Source organism: Ovis aries, chromosome 9 (genome assembly GCF_016772045.2).
Source record: "Ovis aries strain OAR_USU_Benz2616 breed Rambouillet chromosome 9, ARS-UI_Ramb_v3.0, whole genome shotgun sequence".
In the NCBI taxonomy this organism is placed as follows: Eukaryota; Metazoa; Chordata; class Mammalia; order Artiodactyla; family Bovidae; genus Ovis; species Ovis aries.
In genome coordinates, this window is record NC_056062.1 from 76,169,675 (window position 1) to 76,184,963 (window position 15,289).

A 15,289-nucleotide genomic window follows, 5' to 3' on the forward strand; every position below is an offset into this window, starting at 1 on the left:
GGGGAGAGAAAAGTCCACAGAGAGAGAGGTAAATAAGGTAAATCAGACCAGTCTGGGGGCTTTGTTTGGCCTGAGCCCACCCGCCACCTACACACCCTGCTTAGTGATAGGTATCGATCCAGCCCCTCAGTGTGCTCAAGCTAGTTGGGCTTGGGGTCCCTCACAACCTTACAGGACTAGCTGATTCATGGTAAGTTTGACTGATTCCACAGCCTTAGCTGAGATTGTCCTGAAAGTAATTCAGAGTTGTCATTCAGTTTCATGAATGATGGACCTAGCAGGTTATGAGCTCCAGCCCACGAGCTCATGGCGTTTTCATGAACTGACTACTAGAGCTTATGTGGTCTATTTTTACTTCCTCACCCTCCACACAGACTGACCAACCTGCCCACGTGGGCTCTGAAATCCTTGGGGCCCCTCAGAAAGAATGTTCCGGCTCATGTGATCAGAGTGTTTGGACACAAGGGGACACTAAATGAGGCCGTGCTTTGCTTGGGGACCTAGGACATCTATAGACCAGGAGACTGGGGTAAAGGGGTCCAGTGACTCTGGATTGAAACTGGACTGGATCAAAGTGTTAGGTAGTTAGAATAGGAAAAAGGAGTCCAAAACATTGGTGGCCAAAAGATAAGGAAGGGAAAAGCCCGTGAAAATAGAACAAATGATGGTCAGAGGACCAGGGTGCAGACCTCAGGTAAAACAAACAGCACTTCCAGCTATCCCAGTTTACATAGGGCAGGCCCTGGGGGAGGAGAAAAAACACATGAAAAGAGGAGCCAAGGGGCCGGGGATCTCTCCCTTCTCTTCGAGTCTTTTGGGTTGGCATGCCCTCATTCCTCAACGATGTATTTTCCTTTACTTTCTAAATAAAACTGAGCTGTAACACAACACTGGTCCATTCAAGGGCTGTAACACTGGTCTGTCACTTCAAATTTTTGTTGTGATGAGACAGAACCAAGGAAATTACAAACTCCCCCAACAAAAGTGACCCTTTGGACTTGAGTTTGTCTAATTCTGGCCCCCAGTAAAAGGATCTGGTTGAATCAGAAGTTCCTGAAAGGTTTAGTGGATTTCTGGAATCTCATGGATTCCAGTCTTCATAGAGAGAGTAGATCACTAGGTGGAATCTCATGGATTCCAGTCTTCATAGAGAGAGTAGATCACTAGGTGGTATTTGCTCCATTCATGTGTGTGTGTGTGTGTGTGTGTGTATAGCATCACAATGGACATGATGTTTGAGGAAACTCTGGGAGATAGTGAAGGACAGGGAAGCCTGGTGTACTATATTCCCTGGGGTTGCAAAGAATCGGACATGACTGAGCAACTGAACAACACACCCAGGTTCCAACCTTACACACTGCTTCAGATAAAGAATTAGAAAGATCGTGGGGAAAAAAGCCCAGCATTCCTTAAAACTTCCTTAGGCATCATCTCCTGGACTTGGCCTCCTTTCCTCCCGTGACATTTTTCATCTCAAAGCTCTAAATTCTTTTCACAGCCGCTAAGTAGGTGAAAGCCCTTCGAGAACAGTCTCCTATTGTCTGACTTTCCTTTGAGAAGTAAGATGGGAAGGTGATTTAGGGAGCTGGGGAGGGGAGGACATTCTCCTTGCACCTCCAATCTGGCAGACCCAGGTTGAAAAAGCTCCAGAAAATGCAGCACTTAAAAATGTAGCCAGGAGACTGGAGACCCAGGAGGCCCAGAGCGAGAAGCAAATGTGGGTTTGCGGTGTTATTCTTGTCTTTGCTAGGCCAATCACTCCTCCTCACTGTGCTTGCTCCTGGAGCAGAATTTTTTAAAGGGTAACTCTCTCCTTGCTGAACCGGAGCTTGTGCAGCCTTGTGGAATTCCCGTGTACAAAGGAGGGGATTGGGAGGGAGGACCAAGTCCCCCTCGGGCCACCTCACAGCCAGAGCAGGCTCGGGCTGTGTGAGAGTGTGTGCTGCGTGGGTGTGAGTGTCCCTTTCCTATCACTGCTGTGCTGGTGGTACACCCAGCCTCTTAGAAGATGCTAATGAGATTCTTGTAGAGCTACAGAATCCGCTGCGGCAGATGGTAGAAGGTCAGGCTTTCATTTCTCTGCTTTCACTGTTGTTTTTCTCTAAAAATGTGCTAACCAGCGTGCCGCTTTCTTGTGCTTTATTTTCGACAAAGCCACAGATTAATTTTTAAAATCCTTTTCATCCGACCTTCCTCTATAATCATAAACTCAGTGGGCAATATCTTTTTAAAAACAGAAGCAAATTGTTACCCAGCACCTTCATTTCTTTCCAGAGAAGAAATCTTTTACATTTTTTCTGAACCTCCAGAGGTAGTGTCCACCAGTGCTATGAGTGCCCCTGGTAATGTATAATTAGATTTGCTTATAGCCTGGGGCAGGGTTATCGTGATTTGGTTAATGTGTAGTCCCTCTACAGATAGATATAAGAGTAAAAACATTTTTGTTGTTCAGCCACTCAGTTGTGTCTGACTCTGCAACCACATGGACTGCAGCACACCAGGCTTCCCTGTCCTTCAGTATCTCCCGCAGTTTGCTCAAACTCATGTCTATTGAATCGATGATGTCATCCAACCGTCTCATCCTCTCTCACCATTATTAGAGCCAATAAAGAAAATAGCTACCATTTATTGAATGCCTTCAATATCCAGGTACCATGCTAAACATTATTTCATTCAACCTTCACATTAATTCTACAAGTAGGTAATATCAATATCATCCCCACTTTATAAATGTGGAGACTGAGACTTGGAGAAAGAAGTTTGTCCAAGATCAGATGGCCAGGAAGTGTCAGGACTGGAATTTTGAGGTGATATGTTCTTTTGTTTTTCTTTGATGAATTTCAGTTGCGTTCATGCTGTAGTAACTAGGATTCAGGGGTATTTTTCTTGACTTCAAGAACTTGAACGAGGCCCAGATATCAGATGGCTTGTTTATGGTGAGAGGTTCTGACCCCAGCTACAGCAGCATCAGCTTGGCCTCAAAGATGCAAGGTAGACCCATCAATTTGCAAATGAAAAAATTAGGACCCAGAGAGTATGGTGCTTCAGCTAGTGTTTGCTGTGTAACACATGTGCCTAAAACGTAGTGGCTTACCCAACAAAAGCATTTTCTTGCTCCCAATTCTGTGGGCCAGGACTCTGTACACAGCTCAGTAGTGCTGTCTCGGGACTGTTCCATGTGGTATTGGCCAGACTGGTGGGACGAGGGCCTCTGTCACACGCTTGAGGGCTTGAGGTCAGTTGCTGGCTTTCTGCTCAGCAGCAGGACAGCCTGGACTTTGCATTGTGGCTCAGGATGGCAAGAGAGCAAAGGGTCTCAGCCCAGAACTGGAACAGTGCACCCTCTCAGTCTCCTTCTGTTGGTTCAAGCCAGTCTTCAGGCCCTCGATTCAAGGGAAGGGAAACATTAGGATTGTATTAATTTAATTTCCAAGTGTCGATAAGGAAGTTGTATAACATGTTAAACTTGGAAGAAACTGGATACAGGATATTTGGAAATTCCTTGTAATATTTTTGCCTCTCTTGTACATCTGAATTTATTGCAAAATTAAAACTTAAAACAAGTTTTTAAAAAGGGAGGGAGGGGAACAGACCCCACCTTCTTTAAAATTTACACATATATATTTATTTATTTGGGGCTATGTCGGGTCTTAGTTGCAACACATGGGATCTTTGCTGAGATGCACAAGCTTCCTTCTAGCTGAGGTGCTCAGACTCAATAGTTTCAGTGCAAGGGCTTAGTTGCCCTGAGGCATGTGGAATCTTAGTTCCCCGACCTGGGATCGAACCTGTGTCCTATTGGAAGGCAGATTATTAACCACTGGACCACCAGGGAAGTCCTCAGACCCCACCTTTTGATAAGAGGAGCAGCACATGTTCAAACAGGGGCAGCCAGTGCATGGCCATCTTTGTAGACAGCACCATACCTGGTGACTTGTTAGCGGCAGGTATCCAAGCATTACAGAAAATTTGACTGTGGCAGCTTTCCTGAAAAATAAAAGACACTCCCCCACCCCCCCAAAAATAGAAACTACATTTTATTTGAATTCTTTCAGCTCTAACAGGTAAATGTGAGAGGTATTTTAGAGGAGATGGGGACTGTCACACATCTCTTCCAGTGTAATGACATTTTCGGGGACTGTGTGACCAGCTGGGTTCAGTGCCTGCATCACACACCAGAAGGAGGGGGTGGCACCTCCCTTGGTCTGGGCAGTCTGCACATTCTCTCTGCCAAAGGGAACCCCAGCAAATGAAAGGAGACAGGGGGTGTTGGCTCCATCGAGGCCAGAAGGGAAATGCCCAAGGATGTTGCAGAAGCTGGCAAGGTGAACACGGAAGAGACAACGAGCTCCATTAGCCTAAAATGATCAGCCAAGCATGCCTCTAACAAAGCCCAGACAGATGGTCTAGGCAAGAAGTTGGTGAGAAAAGAACGGAACTTCAGGCCTTAACTGGCAGGGCACTTATAAAGCCCATCTTTGATCCCTGAGGAAGGATTAAATACAAAACCAAGGTCAAGTGTAGGAATGTGTCCCTGGGAAGAAAAAATAACGTGGATGACAACCAGATGAAGAGCAATGCTAACTCACCCACTGTTAAGAGCCAGGGGGAGCTCAAATTTAGTTGGAACCCCACTCTACACATAAAAGAGCAGAGGCCCAAGAAACAGAGAAGTGAGTACTTGCCCCAGGTCCCACAGCTCAGTTATTTCTGCATTGCTAGTGAGCATTTAGTCAGCACCCATTAGGTGTCTGGCATTTTGATGGGTGATGGGAACTCAAGATGGACTAAGACTCAGCCTTTACCTTCACAAAGCTGTCGGGGAAGGAGAAGGACATGAAACAATGAACACACAACAGTCTGGGAACACAAGGCCAGCGGTGTTCAGAGCAGGCTGCAGGAGTCCAGAGCACGCAGCCAGATAACCAGAGCTCCAAGACTCAGCTGCAGGTCCCTTGCTATCGGAGTCCATGGGCTCTGTGTAGAAAAAAGTTTTCCTTAAAAAAAAAAAAAAAAATCCTGCTCGCTGAGCTGCCCATCAGAGCAACACTGGAGGAAAGACGGTAGTCTTACAGTCGCATGTATTAAGAAGAGAAAATCCTAAATGTGCATTTGGGCAGAGCCTAATGGAATATAATATACCTCATTATACACACAATCTCATTGCAACGTGGTCCCCACCACTTGTCTCACCCAAGGCAGTGAGCTTTAGTGCAGAGCCTCTGACTTCTAACCCCTTCACTGAACCATCAAATGAGACATATTCCGGCCAAAAGTTTCAGGGGAACCAGGCCAAGGGTGGAGTCCACCACCAACATGAATGGGGCCACTATCTTCCTCAGGGTTCTTATGTGGACCCTCCTTGCCACCTTCCATCCTCCACTCCCATGAGCTAAGTCACCCTAATACAGCTAATCTTTGTTGAGCACTCCTTGAGTGCTAGGTGCCTTCATACATCCTCTCAGGACATCTGCACCAGGAACTTGCAAGGTAAGTATCAAGCCCCCATTTTACATACAAAGAACCAGTTCAATTTCACCAAGCTAGGAAGCGACAGAGGTGGGATTCAAACCCCGTCCATCTGCTCCAAAGCCCGTGTTTTCTCTTTCACTACAGGAGAGAAAAGGTAAAGGGGTAAGGTGCAGTTAATGTCATTAACTCCAGATGTAGCCCCCGACCCCCGACCAGCAGCCTCAGTACGCCTGGGAGTTTAGTAGAACTGCAGTCTCTCAGGCCCCTCCCCAGGCCTACAATGAGGGAATCTGCACTTTAACAAGATTCCAGGTGATTTCGATGCCTATGGAAGTCTGGGGAGCCCCCCTCTTGTTGGCGGTTAGAAGCCCAGGCTGAACACTGGATCACCTGGAAAGAAAGAAAGAAAGTGAAGTCGCTCAGTCGTGTCCAACTCTTTGGGACCCCATGGACTGTAGCCTACCAGGTTCCTCCGTCCATGGGATCTTCCAGGCAAGAATACTGGAGTGGGTTGCCATTTCCTTCTCCAGGAGACCTTAGGGATTGAACCCTACTGTAAGCAGACGCTTTACCGTCTGAGCCACCAGGGAAGTCCGGATCACCTGGGGAGCTATGCAAAACGCTGATGCCCGGGAGTCCCACATCCGTGGCTCTGATTTTAGTTGGTCAGAGTTATTAAAAATCTCCCCGGGAGATTCCAACAGGCAGCAATCTTTGAGAACCACTGGCAGAAGGGGGAAAGCTGCAGGCTCTGGAGAGTGGGTGCCCCTAGGGACTCGCTCTGTCTTCCCAGGCAGAGGCACGCGGCGGGGAGGCCAGGGGAGCCCCAGTGACAAGACAGTGACAGTCTGGGTTTCCTGTCCGCCTTATGGCTCAGCTGGTAAAGAATCTGACTACAATTTGGGAGACCTGGGTTCGATCCCTGGGTTGAGAAGATACCCACTCCCGTATTCTAGCCTGGAGAATTCCATGGACTGTAGAGTCCATGGGATCTCAAAAAGTCGGACACGACTGAGCGACTTTCACTTCAGTAGTGCGCGTGGCTGGACAGACAGCGGCTGCGAAAGGACGCAAGGTAGCGGGTTCCTTCTGAAGAGGGAACCCCGTTGGTTAGGGTGCCAGGAACGCAGTGCGGGTGAGTTTTCCGGGTACAGCGGGCGCGGGGAACTCAGCCGAGCGAAGTAGCGCAGCGCGCAGGCGCAGAGGCGGGCGGGGCGACTCCGAGGGCGGGGCGGCCCGAGAGCCGCAGCCCCAGGCCCCGGGCCCGGCTGGCCCGGCGGTGGCCGCCCCCAGGGCCGCCTCCGGGAGGGGCGGGGCCGCGCGGCGCGGCAGGTGCGGGCGGCCCCGGGAGCGCGGGTTCGAACGCTTCTTTTGTTGCTCGCCTGGCCCTGCCCCAGGCCTGGGCGAGAGTGGAGTCACGGCCGGCGGCGGGGTGCGTGGCCCCACGCGGAGGAGCGTCCCTTTCCTGAGGCTGGCTTGTCTCACGAGGCCGCTAAAGGGACAAAGGCCAGGGCACGATGGCTGCTATACTACAGAGCCCTTTACAGGGTCACCGCGGCAGGAGCCTGAGCAGGTCCGCCCTGAGCAGGAGCCACCGTCCGCATCCCTCCCCCTAGGATGCCCCTTCAAGGAATCCTGATGTTGAGGTTTGAGGTAGAACTTGGAGAGACGGGTTCCAGGAAGGTTCCTCTAGAGCTGTCCCCACACCTGCCTGAAATATGCGGTGCGGGCTGAGAGGGCGGGCCTGGGGTTACCGGGAGGATTTGTGAAAATGCACATTCCCTGGCCTTCACGGAGCATGGGATCCAACCGAACCCGGTAAAGTCGTGGAATCTGCCTTTTAACAAGGGCTCTGATGTTTTCTCAGCATCCCTTTGAGTTTCTCTGCTTTTGAGGACGTTCCCCTGAGCATAGATGCCCCTGAATGATCTTCTTTTCCTAGTAGGCACAACTAGATGCTTTTAGAAAAGGGAGCCAAGTGATGGTCACCAGGTCCCCACGCCTGTGTTTAATTTATGAGCAAGGCTAGACTTGCGTTGCAGCCTTCCTTAGGGAGCTTCTAAACCCTTCCTTTCTACTTTGGTGGTATTGAGTATGTCCGGGAATAAGCAGCATCAGCTGGCACTGTCAGGTGGCTTGATTTTCATAGGATGACACTCTGCCAGGGCATGTGGATTTGGGTGTATGCGCTGTAGCTTAAGCCTCTCCGCCACTAATGAGCCTGAGCCCCCAGAAGACTGTTATGACTAATGTCAACTCGAATGGCTTTTATATAATCTCTGCTTTAAAGGCTGCAAGTCTGTCAAAAGAAGATAGAGAAAAAATTCACTGGAAATTAGATTTAAGAACAAATTTATCTCTTTGCTTGGTAAATGTCATCTTATCCTGTTAACTGCTCCTAATGAAAAAAATGAGTGGATAGTATATTTTCAACAATTGGTTTGAAGTGAGTACACAAGGCTCTGAATTCAGATGGCCTTGACTTAAATCTCAGCTTTCCCACTTACTGGCTGGTGACGGTAGGGAAGTTCTTGCCTCTTTGTGCCTCAGTTTATCTGAAAAATGTAGGTGTAAATATTTATTTTACATTGACTATAACCAGCTATTGTAAGAAGAGATTTGCACGTGTTATTCAGGTAATTTCCACCTTACCAATGAGGAAACTGAGGCTCAGGGCGACTATGTACCGATATGGCTCTATCTCCATCTAGGCAGGTTCCTGCCAGCCCCTGCTCTTGACCATGCCTCCTCCTGCCTCCTTGCTCCTGGTTGGCTGTCAGACGTTAGCCAGGCGCATTCTCATGGGAGCATCATAATAACTGTCAGTGTTTTGAGCAGCCAGGTCCTATGTACCACAGACTAATGTAAACACGTCACTAGAATTAATTCTTACCATCCCCCCAAGAGGAGGGAACTAGTATTATCATCTCCAGTTCTCAGGGGAAGAAACTGAAACAGAGATACTGAAAGACTTAACCCAGGATCACAGTGCTAGGAAGGGGCAAAGCCAGATTAAAACATGGTACTCTGGCTCCCAGGCCTGGGTACCAACACGCTGCACTATGCTTCTCGTGTATGGACCACCTAAAAAGAAAGAGGGAGGCTCCCCATTCTCCTGACCCATCAATACAGTAATGCTGGGATTTTTTTTCTTCCCATCAGCACCCTACGTCTGGGAGCAGAGGCTCCCTTCTATTGGAGATCTTGTGACTCTTCTGGGCCTTGGAAAATTGGTGTGTACGTGGGACATTTTGAGGGGCTTTGCAAAAGACCTGAATACAAGCGTCTGATTGATCCGCTGGTGATGTGCAGGCAGCTTTCAGCAGAGGCGTGGACTCTAACGTGGCTCCCCGCCAGGTGCTGGCAGGGCTGCCTGCAAGAAAATGGTTTGCAAGCTCACCCTCACCTGTTGACTGGTCTTCCACGTGGCAGCTGGGCACGGACCACTACATAAGTGACCTCTCTTGTCACACTGAGCTGGAAACATGGATCTTAAAGGCATGAAGTCTAGCTCATAAACAAAGAGCATTGTATTGGAAACTGGAGGAAAGGCGGTCCTTAAAAGTGGCAGAGAACTCGGCTGAACTGTGTTCTCGTATTTTGTGAAGGTAGAAGGTGTGAGCCATGTAATTGTGTGTTTAGCTGTGGAGATTTCTAAGCAAAGTGTTGAAGGAGCAGCTTGTCTTTTCCTGAATCCTGAGAGTAAAATGCAAAAGGAGAGAGATGAAGAAAGAGTTGTTAAGCAGAAAGGAATCAGAACTTGGAGATTTGGAAAATTATGTCTGCTATATTGCAAAAAAAAAAAAAAAAAAGAGAGAGAGAGAGAAAGCTTGCTCTGAATAGAATACTAAGAGTGTGGCTGAGCAGCCGCTTCATAAAGAGATCCTGGGTGTGACCACAGAGCTAATCAGTCCTCAAGGGAAGCCAGGAGATGGGATTGCACCAGCAGAGATGCTGCTGGTTTGAACTAAAGTGAACAGAGAAAGCAAGACTTGTTTCAGTTTTTCTATTTCATATTCAGTGATCCCATTTCATTTAGTTTGTTTTCCAATTTCTCCATCTCTTCTTCTTTTTTTTTTTTAATGTTCTTTCTCAAGCCTTTGTCAAGCATAGTAGAACAACTTTTATATATATATAAAATATTTTATATATATATATATGTATATTGAGTATAAGGCTTCCCTGGTGGCTTAGACGGTAAAGAATCCACCTGCAATGAAGGAGACCTGGGTTTGATCCCTGGGTTGGGGCGATCCCCTGGAAAAGGGAAAGGCTACCCACTCCAGTATTCTTGCCTGGAGAATTCCATGGACAGAGGAACCTGGCAGGCTACAGTCCATGGGGTTGCAAAGAGTCAGACACAACTGAGCGACTAAGCACACATATATAGAATGTATAATATATATATATATATTTAGAAAGCTTATGAACTTTTGCCTAACTAAAATTTTTCTGACATTTTGATTTCACTTGTTTGACCTAGTATGTGTAGAATGCTAGATTTCTAATTAAAAAAAAATAGATATGCAACAAGCAACAAAGATTTACTGTATAACACAGGGAACTATAGTCAATATCTTGTAGTAACTTGTAATGGAAAGTCATTTTAAAATAATATATGTGCATATGTATAACTGAATCACCTTGCTGTGCACCTGAAGCATTGTAAGTCAGTTATGCTTCAATAAATAAATAAATAAATATATATATATAAAGAAAAAAAAGAGAGAGAAGGCAAGGCCGAAGGAAAGAAAATGGTCGGACTTCTTGGGTTCTATAAACCCTGACGACAGAGCTCTTTGGTTACACGTTTCCACTGCTTTTCAAGGAAAGGGAAGAAACACCCTGATGGCAATTTGGAGATGATCAGACCACCACCTAGGGTTTAACAGGGCAGAAAGCCTGAGAGAGACCCCCCCTCCACTTGGCAGGGCTGCAGAGGCGGGACTACTGTCCCAGGGAGTCTGGAAAGGCAGAGAATTAGGCCAAAGAGGACTACTCTGGAGCCTTAAGATCCATGGTATTTACCTTGCTTGGTTGGGGCTTGCCTGGGACCTATCCCCCCTTCCTTCTTTTCTGTTCTCTTTTTGGGAACAGGAATGCCTATGCTGTGCCTGTCTCACTATTGTATTCTGGAAACATGAAACTTTTCTGGTTTTCCAGGTTCACCGCTAGAGAGGAATTTGCCCCAGGATTAATTATATCTCAAGGCTCACTAACAGCTGATTTAGATGATATTTAGGTGAGACTGGACCTTAGAGTCGATGTGGGATGAAGGTAAGACTGTTGCGATTTAGGATGGAATGAATATATTTTGCATGTGAGGAAGTAAATTTAGGAGAATAAGGATGGAATGCTATGGAGTGAATTGTGTCCCACCAATATGATGGTATGGACACGGGGCCTTTGAGAGGTAGTTAGGTTTAGATGAGGTCATGAGTTCCCACCATCATGAATTAGTGTCCTTAATGGAAGAGACCAGAGAGCTCACTTTCTCTCTCTCTCTGCCATGTGAGGGCACAGTTAGAAGGTGCCATCTGTAAGCCAGGAAGGTCTGTCATCAGACACCAACCCTGCTGGCACCTTGATTTTGAGCTTCAAACCTCTAAAAGTGCAAGGGAATAAATTTCTCTTGTCTAAGCCACCTGGTGGTGTATGGCATTTTGCCGTGGTGGCCCAAGCTCGCCAAGACACTTCTCAAATGAAAACTCTGACCTCCCTGAGGCAGCAAGGATGCCTCCAACAGCCTTGGAGAAAAGTCTTGCACAAAGAACTGGGGCAGGGGGTGTGTGTAGTTGGTGGGGCGGGCTGTGAAAGGGGATGAAATGCACAAAGGATCCCAGTTCGAGGCACAGATTGACTGAACTCTGACCACACCCCTGGTAGCTCAGCTGGTAAAGAATCTGCCTACAATGCAGGAGACTCCAGTTCGATTCCTGGGTCAGGAAGATCCCCTGGAAAAGGGATAGGCTAGCCCCTCTAGTATTCTTGGGCTTCCCTGGTGGCTCAGATGGTAAAACATCCACCTACAATCAAGGAGACTCGGGTTCAGTCCCTGGGTGGGGAAGAGACCCTGGAGGCAGGCATGACAACCCACTCAAGTATTCTTGCCTGGAGAATCCCCGTGGACAGAGGAGCTTGGCAGGCTGCAGCCCATGGGGTCAAAAGGAGTCCAACACGACTGAGTGACTAAGCACACTACCACACCCCAGGCACCAATGAGCAGAACTCCATCCTCGAGTCACACTGCCCCCAGCCCACAGATAACCAGGAAAACTGTTGTTCTGGCTGCCTGTTGACAGCCTTGCTTCTCAAAGCTACCTGCAAGGACTGAGGATGACCACTGCCCGCACCCTATTAAGGCGGCAGCTGCACCCGTGAGCTGGGAGGCTGTGTGCCCAGAGCAGACTGTTTCCTTCGCTTAAGTCTGCAGGCCTGGACTTGGGCCAAGCATGGAGGTGCTTCTGCCAGTCCCAGACTCCGTCGCCTCTCCAGGCCTCTCCCTGCCCCTTTCCAAGGCCCACCCAGCCTCCGGGCAGCGCTGCCAGGAAGAGGGAGAGCTGATCTGGGTTTCGCTTCCACTGGAGGAGACATGAATACACAGGAACAATCAGCTCCCAGGCCATCAGCATGCACTGCGGATGCCCGACCACCCAGACCACCTCTCCCTTCCCTGCTGCCCTTGGAGTGGGCCCCACAGCTTTGGAAAGAACACCAACATCCGGGCCCCACCCTGAGTTCCTCATTTCATTGCCTGGGATTCCATCTGGACTTTGGCTTTTGTAGATTCCCAGCTGATTCCTACATTCATTCAGGCCTGAGCTCCACCACCCTTGGGATCCACATTGCCTTCATCTGTGAGATGGAGTTCATGGTACCTTCGAAAGAGGGTGTTGTGAGGCTAAGTGTGAGAGGGCCTGGGCGGGGAGGCCTGGAGAGGGAAGGGAATTGCTCATCAAGGGCAAGGGCTCCCGTGGCCTGTGCCAAGCATCATGCTAGACGTGGGCTCCTCTGCAAGACCACTTGGCCAGCTCCCCAGGGGAGCTCACTTCTGCTCAACTCCTTACTGCTTAGGGAGCCATTCACATCATGAGACCAAGGCTGGCACACAGTGATCCCCAGCAAGTGTCTCTTAGACACCCTTTGACTTTCATATCAACTTTGAAAGGTAAACCAGAAAGAGATTCTTATCTTCCTTGAACCCATAGAAAAAATGGAGAGTTCAGAGTCAAGGTTCTATCACTAGCTGTGTATCCCAGAGACACCATCATGAGAATTTCTCAAGGCCTTTGTTTCTTCATTTGTAAAGTAGGACTTTCTAATAATTCCTTTGTTGTGAGGCAGTTCTGAAGAGCTGCTGAGACAGTATGTGAGGGAAACATTTATAGAAACGATTATTCAGTGAGGGAAATTCAGTGAGGATTCAGAGGGGTTAAGTGACTTGCCCACAGTCACACAGCTAGTAAACAGTGAAGCCAGGACCGAAGAGTTTCTGGGCTTTTCCCGCTCCCCATATAGAAACACAGGCCCATGTATGCTTAAAAAAACAAAAACAAACACCAGAATAAGTACCTGGTTATAGAGAGAAAGATTCAGATACTTAGAGAACAAACCCTGAGCCTTGGTTGGCCCCTGAGTCTCACCCAAAGTGGGGAGTGTTGCAGTGAATTTTGCAGAAAGGAAAAATGAGGCTTTGGGTAATTTTTTTTTTAAGTAGGACTTTGGTGGTGGTGGTTTAGTAGCTAAGTCATATCTGACTCTTGTGACCCCCTGGACTGTAGCCTTCCAGGTTCCTTTGCCCATGGGATTCTCCAGGCAAGAATACTGGAGTGGGCTGCCATTTCCTTCTCCCGGGGATCTTCCCTACCCAGGGATCAAACCTGGATCTCTTGCATTGCAGGGGAATTCTTTACCTGCTAAGACCCATCTGGGAGAAAATTTAGATAAATGAATAAGCAAAGAGTTTTGTTTGTCCAAGATGGAGAGTTTGAGAGGAAACCAAGGTGAAGAAGAGGCAGCTATGTGGGAAAAGCCTTTGCCATCTTTGGAGGGCCTGACGGCCTGGGAGTGGGGCCCTGTGCAGCTAAAGAGCTCAGCTCCCACCCAGGACCACCTGAAGGGGGCACCCTAGAAGGTTTTCACCACCAAGCCCTGTTCCCCTGGGGGCTTCTCACCCAGGGCTGGCTCCTCTGCATGAAGTTCTGCCCTGAAATCCCACAGGAGAAAGGAGAAAGGTCTCTGGAGTTACTGACCACCTGTCCTGGCACCTGTGTTCACGGTGGGGTTAGGTTAGGGGCTCCTCCCCACCCCATCACACCGGTGGGGCTCAGAGATGCTAGGTCACCGGCCACTTCACAGGGTCCCACCATCCTGCCAACGTCCTGGCCATCCCTCCAGCGCATGGCTGTGTGCCTCAGGCCCTGGAGCCCACATGTCCACTCTCACTGGGCTCTCGGTGGACTCTGGGGACAGACTCCATATGGGGCTGCCCGGCAGGCAGGCTGGCATTACCTAATTGCCGGCCGGCTTCTTTCGTCACCTCATTTCTCCAAGCCGCCTGTCTCCGAAAGCCTCCGTCTCAGACAGACAAATGAGACTCCCGCCTTGTTCTGCCGGAGCTCCAGAAAAGGAGGAGATCAGAGGCTGTGGTCTTGACAGAGCCGCAGCCAGGATCGGAGGCACAAAGCACTGGGGGACAGTGCGCGTCTTTAGCAGGCGACAAAGCCCCGGCCAGTGCCCTACTTTTGGCTGTTAATGTCCCTTGTTGGGCTTTGCCTTCTGCTGTGAGGTGCCTGGGGTCAGCATCTGAGCACTGAGAATCTTTCTTCATCAACCGGCCACCCTAGGGAGATGAGCCCTTGTTAGAGCCAGCACCTGGCATCCTAAAAGCCTCTCCTCCCTCCACCGGGCAGCTGAGTCTGTGCTCAGGGAAGAAGAAAGTGAGCAGCAGAATGCATGCTGGGGCACAGCCTCAAACAGGCGCGCTCACCTAGGGGTTCGGAGCCAATCCCCAGCGGCAGGGCCGGTGTGGGCCCAGCTCAAAAGCAGCCTTCTGCCCCTCTGGGCCCTGGCCTGAGTCTGCAGCACCTGCCTCTGAGGGAAAGGCCCTTGGAGAGGCTGAGGGGTGACCCTGAGCATCTGGCCTCACCCACCCCATCCTGGCCGATAGGTGGGGTGGACAGAGCTGCACGGATGCCCTCCCTGGGCTTTAAGCGTCTCCAGGGCAGGAAGTGTGTCCTGCTGGACTTGATATCTCCTGGTTAACCTCCAGGTTAGCCAGGCCAGGGCCAAGCACCGTTCTGAGTTAACTCACTAATCCTCACCTCCACCCAAGGAGGTGCTGTGCCCATTTTTCAGGTAGAAAAACTGACTCTCAGAAAGATGAGGTTTATAAAGCTCAGGAATGGAGAGTGAGGACTGGAACCAGGCAGTCTGAGACCCTGATGCTGGGAAAGATTGACGGCAGGAGGAGAAGGGGGCGAGAGGATGAGATGGTTGGATGGCATCATCGACTCAATGGATGCAAGTTTGCGCAAACTCCAGGAGATGGTGAAGGACAGGGAAGCCTGGTGTGCTGCAGTCCATGGGGTTGCAAAGAGTCAGGTATGACTGAGCGGCTGAACAACAACAGCAAGTCTGACTCTGGAGTCCAAGTTCTTGACCATTATACCATAGTGACTCAATGAATAAATGATGGCTGGATGCAGGGAGCAATCAGTAAATGGGCTATACAGAGAAAGACACAAAAATCTCCTGTTCAAAATTATTTCCTCTATGAACAGTTTCAGGGACTTCCCTGGAGGGCCATCGCATGGGG

General features: G+C 49.1%; 1 long non-coding RNA gene across 1 annotated transcript; it reads left to right on the plus strand.

Annotated features, from left to right (window-relative positions):
- Nucleotides 1-6,797: 6,797 nt before the first annotated feature.
- Nucleotides 6,798-10,175, plus strand: LOC105616076 (uncharacterized). Its single transcript, XR_001042832.5, has 2 exons — nt 6,798-7,045; nt 8,635-10,175. It is a non-coding gene; the product is annotated as an uncharacterized LOC105616076 (long non-coding RNA).
- The last annotated feature ends 5,114 nt before the right edge of the window (nt 10,176-15,289 follow it).